Genomic DNA, 6,308 nt, shown 5'->3' on the forward strand with positions numbered 1-6,308 from the left:
GATGCTGCAGTGATGGCGGTGGCAGAGGGGCGGCTACTGCCTTGACCTCAACCGCCATGTTTTCCCTTCCTCTGAGGCTTCTATCTCCTTTCTCCATGAGCCTGGGCAGCCCTGAGTTGTTGGTTCTTCGGTGGTGGTGAGGAAGCGGTGCACGGTGGGTCAGGTATGGAAGGCGGAGAAGGAGGGCCGAGAGCAGCAGCGGCGGTGAGGCTCAGGCAGCGCAATGCCTTCCTTCCCATCGGAGCAGCCCCAATCCCATTCCTACTTGCGTGCAAGCAGGAGGGGGCGGGGATCCCTCAACTGGGAAGGGAGGCTTCCCGTTGCCTAACTGAGAGATGCCTGCCCCCTCCTGCTTGCACACAAGCTCTGATAGGCAGCATGAAGCCTCCATTCACAGCTTAGTTGTCAGGGAAGGTGGAGGCAGCCCGGAAGCTGCATCTTAGAGTCTCTGCACCACCATCATATGGGGACTTCCGAGAAGCTCCTGAAGCCAGCCAGAGCCAACTGCTCCGGGCTGCTGAGACTGCTGTTGCTGTGTTTCCTGGGGACATTCCGGGGATAGAATTTGTCCGGGTACTTATTTGCAAATCCGGGGTCTGTCCCAAGGAAGCAGGGACACCTGGTAACCCTAAGCTAACCTGCCACTCTCCAGATGTTGTGAATTACAACTCCCTGAAGTTCTATTCAGGATGGTTAATGGTCAGGGATGAAGGGAGCTGTAGTGCAGCAACACACCTGGAGGGCACCAGGTTGGCTGCCCCTGGTTTAACACCAAGTGTAGTTTGGCCCTGAGCAAAAGAATCGAACCCCACTTCCTCAGAGGACTCCTTTGCACACGTAACAGGTGAGTCCTTTACTAACCACAATGAATCAGACTAATAATAGGAGTGCACATATCACCCCCATATTCTCAAGCCTGCCTTTAAGCACGCCGACCCAGGGCCCTGCTCCAGCCTTTTCCCAACAGAAGTGAAAAGGAGATTGCTTCATACCTGACATATTGGCGCCAGTATTCATTTGACCTCCTGTGCTACAAATTTACATCTTATCTATTTAGGTCAGTCTAACAACAATTTCGCAATACTGGATATTTCATGAAAGGGGAACGGCGATTTGCTATCTCCATTTCACTTGATTCTGCCAACCCTGAGGTCATACACACACACACACACACACACACACACACACACACACACACCATGAGAAAAGCTGTGGAGTAAATTTGGAACCTTAAGAACACACTCCAGCTTTGGATATGGTTGTTGCTAACATGAATAATGTTTTGAAACATATACTCTGACTGACTGCATAAAAGCCAATTCCTTGAGGAGGGAATTGTTTTTTTCTTCCTGTGCAGCAAAGTTGTAGTGACGTGCCACTGTTTTTAAAAGAAAGGCTATCAATCACCTCAAGTAGATTTTATAATGCAATTTTATAGGAGGTTCAGGCAAGGATCAGGACCCAGAGCCCTTACTAGTGCTGCCCCCTGGACAGTGATGGTACACTTCAATCTTTTAGATCCTTTATGACAACGGGATAGGTTATACACACTTCACCAAAACACAGATTTAGCAGGATTAGTGACTCCCCTCCTCCTGCCAAAACATCTGTCATTAGCAACTGGAAAGATGAAAGAGATTTAGCCATCTGGAGAAGCTGTATCATACGACTCAAAAGTGGCAGGCCAGGTGGCTGAAATTTGCAAAACAGGATGTTTGCTGTCAGTGGCGTAGCGTGGGTTGTCAGCACCCGGGGCAAGGCAAGTAATTTGTGCCCCCTAACCCGTGGATTTGCGCCCCCTAACCCATGGATTTGCGCCCCCTAACCCTAACCCCCAGATGTTGCCCCCGGTGCGGCCGGCCCCCCCTGCACCCCCCACGCTACGCCACTGTTTGCTGTCACAGGGTAGCTACAACTCCATCCACTGGGAGCAGTGGCAGTCTCTGAGCTCAGTCAGTCGTCAAATGAGGTAATCTGTTCTTGAGGAGTTTTATTCTGGAAGATAGATTTGGCCTTTCTCCCCCTGGCAGCCTTGCAGGATATCACCTTTGCTTTATTGAGGTGCCGTGAACAAAATGTGATGGGAACAGGGAGAGAATATTCCTGATCCAATTTCTGACGTTTTGTTAAGCAATCTCCTTAGTTTATTTTGCGATCAAAATCAGTCTTCTAATGTTACAAAAAACAACAGTGCAGATGGTGTCAGCCCTGTAGATAAACCTACTATCAAGTTATGATTCCTTCTAGAATAACAGCACTAATAATGGGTTATATTCAATGAAGTTCTACTCAAAGTCGACCCATTGAAACTGATGAACCTGAATAAGTTAATTTATCAATTTTAATGGGTTTACTCGGAGTGGCACTACCAGAACACACAGAAATCAGTGAAGCTATGCTATCTTTGCTCATTAATTTCAATGTGTCTACTCTAAGTATAACTTTGTTGGCTACAACTCTATTTATTTATTAAATTTCTTAGCCACTCTTCACCACAAGTTCCCAAGGTAGGTTTCAACTATGTTAAAATACAACATTAAAATCAGTTTAAACCATTTAAAATACGAAGTCCTAAGAACATGTATCTCAGATGCGAAGGGCCTTGGTAAGAGGTGCATCTTCAGAAAAGGATGGAAACTATATCATGAGGGTACTAGATACACCTTTATGGGAGAGGGAAGGCCACAGTTTACAGGCTGTCACAGAGAAGGCCCTCTCCTGTGCTTCCACTTCTCCTGAACCTCCAGGGGTGGTGGAACTACCAATAGGGCCCTCTCTATCAATCTTAACATCCATGGGAGTCTGTATGGAAGGTTCTTAATAGATAAGGTTCTTGTGAGATAGTGTACGTGAAAGAGCTTTGAAAATGCAAGAATGATATATGAATGGTGATGAATGATGTTTTCACTGAATGGGTGCTTTGATAAATAATTAATGCCCACAGAAACAGTTCTTGACCAGTCTTGGCAGATAAACCAGAAAGTACCACATTGTATTGCTGGAAAATAGCCAGATTTAGAGGAGGAAGTCTGGCAAAGAACCGAGGAATGTAGCCATGAACACTCAGAATAACGCAATGGAAACAAAAATATATATAATCAGTGACAGTCTAGTCTGCAGCAGCTGACACAAGTCAAAGCCCCAAGCCAAGTTCATGTCATTCTCTTGCTTCCCTTTGCTTGAAATGCATTAAGTCTTAGCCCCAAGAAAGTTTTTTTAAAAACCCAAACTTTTGATAGTTGCCTGAAGTCCTGTAATTGACTAGAGTGCACTGGTGTAATACTGGAATAAATGATCGCGTGGGGAAGTGTTCTCTGCTCAGTATGGGAAAAGATTTTGAGGCTACCTGCTTCTCTTCTGATGGAGAATAAGGCCATCCAAAATATCTCCAGGACCTGAGGGATGAGGCAATAGCTCTGCTCTATTGGGGATGTGTGAAGCCAGAGTGGCCACATGTCATATTTCATGGAAGGCAGCCTTCTATTTGAAGAGCTCTCCAATCCAAATAAAACTTAAGAATAAGAAAACGTAAGAAGGGAGAGCAAGTGCCTTGACATTGCCCATCAACCATGATTATTATTTTTGTGGCGTAATTGCTAATTAATTACCACTTCTAGGCACTTTACAAGTACCAAGCCAATTACAAAACAGCATTCATAATTAAAATGCACAATTCATCAAAACATTGAAATAAATATTCACAATTAAAATAAAACCTTTTAAAAACTGAATTTTGCAGTGTAGTTCTCTAACCAAGCAATATGCACAAAAATTCATATATTGGGGAAAATGCATATTTTAGGCAAAATTGCAGACAAACCTATGTATTAGGGGAAATACACACGTGCGAATGAATTTTTTTCAGAAATGTGCACATTAGTCAAAACTGCATTAAAATACATGTTTATTAGGATAAATTTGCATTAAAATTCTAACCAATTTTCATGAGGATTTAAAAAAACAACACTATTTCATTAATTACTGTGGAAAAGTGGGAAACAGATTAAGATTGGAAAAATGGAAAATGTAGAGAACCCACATGGACAGATTCATCAATTTCTAGGAATGGAGGAAGAAACATGTATTTGGCCTTGAGCTCATTGGAGGAAACACGGGGTATAAACTAGTCAGATATCAGCTGGCAATGATTTCAGACTGTGAAACTTTTTTTAGGCATGATTTTATAACCTTCCATAAGTGGAGACATGTTAGAGAGGTATAAAATTATGCATGGTGTGGGGGAAATTGATGGGGAGACATTTTATTCATTTTCTCTTAATTCTAGAACTTGGGTCATCTGATGAAATCTCACAAGGGGCCAGGATCTCACCTAAGAGTCTGCTGGCTATATAAAGGCAGATGTGGGTTGAGTCAAGGAGATTAGACCTTTGCTCCAAGCCTGGTATAAGAGGCTAAGCAGAAGTGGTGGCTGGTAGGACAGACAGAGCTTGGATCATCCTCCTGGAGACCCTGTTGCCAAGTACAGTCATACCTCATGTTGTGTCCGCTTCAGGTTATGTGTTTTTGTGTTGTATCCCACGGCAACCCGGAAGTGCCGGAATGGGTTACTTCTGGGTTTCGCCACTTACGCATGCGCAGAAGTGCTAAATCACGCCACATGCATGCGCAGACGCGGTGCTTTGGCTTGCGTCAGTTTCATGTTATGGACGGGCCTCCAGAACAGATCCCGTCCATAACACGAGGTTCCACTGTATGGCCAGTTGAATAAAACAACCAATCAGGAGGGAGCGGAGAGCAAAAAAGTAGAATTTGAGTTTAACTTTCTGAGAGGGCCTGGCTATGGAAGTAGCTGGGTGGTGGTTCGGGGCTTTACCTTTTTACCTTTACCAACAGGTTTATTTTTCCCTAGGGAAAGGAGGAGATCCCAGAAAAGAGATAGAGGCATTTCAGTGGCAACGTAAAACCGCTGGAAGGAATTGGATTTATTAGAAATAGTCTTATAACGGAAAGTTAAAAGTACATCTGTAAAAGAAGTTATGACTGAAATGAAGTACTGTCCTTTTACTAGCGAAAGCAGAAAACTTTATCTCTCATAGTGCTTGTTAATAAAATTCCAATTTTGTTTCCATCATGCCTCATCTTTCAATTATTTCCACTTCATAAAATAAGTAGTCACAGGACCCCAACAACAACAAGTGCTTGTTGCTGAATTACAGTAAGTGCTACCACACTCATAAAGTTTCTGAATTCATAGTTTTTTTTAACTGGGAGTATCTAAGTTTAAATCGCCCAGACCTGGTCATGTTACCTCACTTCCATCTTTGCTGAGGGAATTTGCCACAACTGTTGCATGTTAAGATCCCAAGACCTCCCCCAATAAATAAAGACACAATTGACACAGAATTTCATTTAAGGTTATTGGTGTAATTTTGGCCACAACTTTATTGATTACAGATCGTGAGTGGTTTGCTTAGGCATTGGTTCCCGACTAGCTGCATTTGACCTTGGCAGGGCAGCACTGACAACTGGACAGCGGCAGAAGTCAGTACAGTGGTACCTCAGGTTAAGTGCTTAATTCGTTCTGGAGGTCCGTTCTTAACCTGAAACTGTTCTTAACCTGAAGCACCACTTTAGCTAATGGGGCCTCCTGCTGCTGCCGCGCCGCTGAAGCACGATTTCTGTTCTTATCCTGAAGCAAAGTTCTTAACCTGAAGCACTATTTCTGGGTTAGCGGAGTGTGTAACCTGAAACTTATGTAACCTGAAGCGTATGTAACCCGAGGTACCACTGTACAGTTAAACATCGTAGGGGAGCATTAGACCAGATACAGTCTCAAGCTCACCCCAAATGTTCCCAGGGGCTCTGGCGTGGCCCTAACCCCTGGAAGGGGATCGGACAAAAGCAAGGCGAGCCCCTGGATTCCTTTAACAAAATACCCTTTTGTGCATTGGAGGGGCAGGTGTGACAACCTCCCCTCAACTCCACATTGAACCAATGCCTAACTGCCAAACCTTACAAAGTTGTGATGATTTGCTACGCGGCAGGTGAAACCCAAGTAGCACCAGCCAATCAGCCAAATGGGAAAATTCCTATCGGGCCCCTGTCCCCAAAACAGACGACCCACGATGGCATAGCAAGGTCATAATGAATCCTAAATATAGGGAGGGAGGGCGGGTGATCCGATGCATGAGGTGAAAAGAGGAATCTCAATGCAACATGCAGCGGTATATATAGGTCCCTTGGTTAATGCATGAACAATCCCATGGCCAGATTTACCCCAGCAACTGAGAGACCACAAATCGGGTTGTTGTGGCTATCCAATCACTCCCACCCACGCAAGCAGTGAG

At 44.4% G+C, this 6,308-nt stretch overlaps 1 protein-coding gene across 1 annotated transcript in view; it reads right to left on the bottom strand.

The window, feature by feature from the left end:
- LOC308591775 (protein phosphatase 1 regulatory subunit 3E-like) overlaps positions 1-5,757 on the bottom strand; it is a 231,035-nt gene extending 225,278 nt beyond the window's left edge. Inside the window, exon 1 of the mRNA XM_081202724.1 lies at positions 5,722-5,757. The gene's annotated coding sequence lies outside the window, so the exon portion shown is untranslated. The remainder of the gene's footprint in view (positions 1-5,721) is intronic.
- Between the last annotated feature and the right edge of the window lie 551 nt (positions 5,758-6,308).

Source organism: Podarcis bocagei (genome assembly GCF_964188305.1).
Source record: "Podarcis bocagei genome assembly, chromosome: 7".
Lineage (NCBI taxonomy): Eukaryota > Metazoa > Chordata > Lepidosauria > Squamata > Lacertidae > Podarcis > Podarcis bocagei.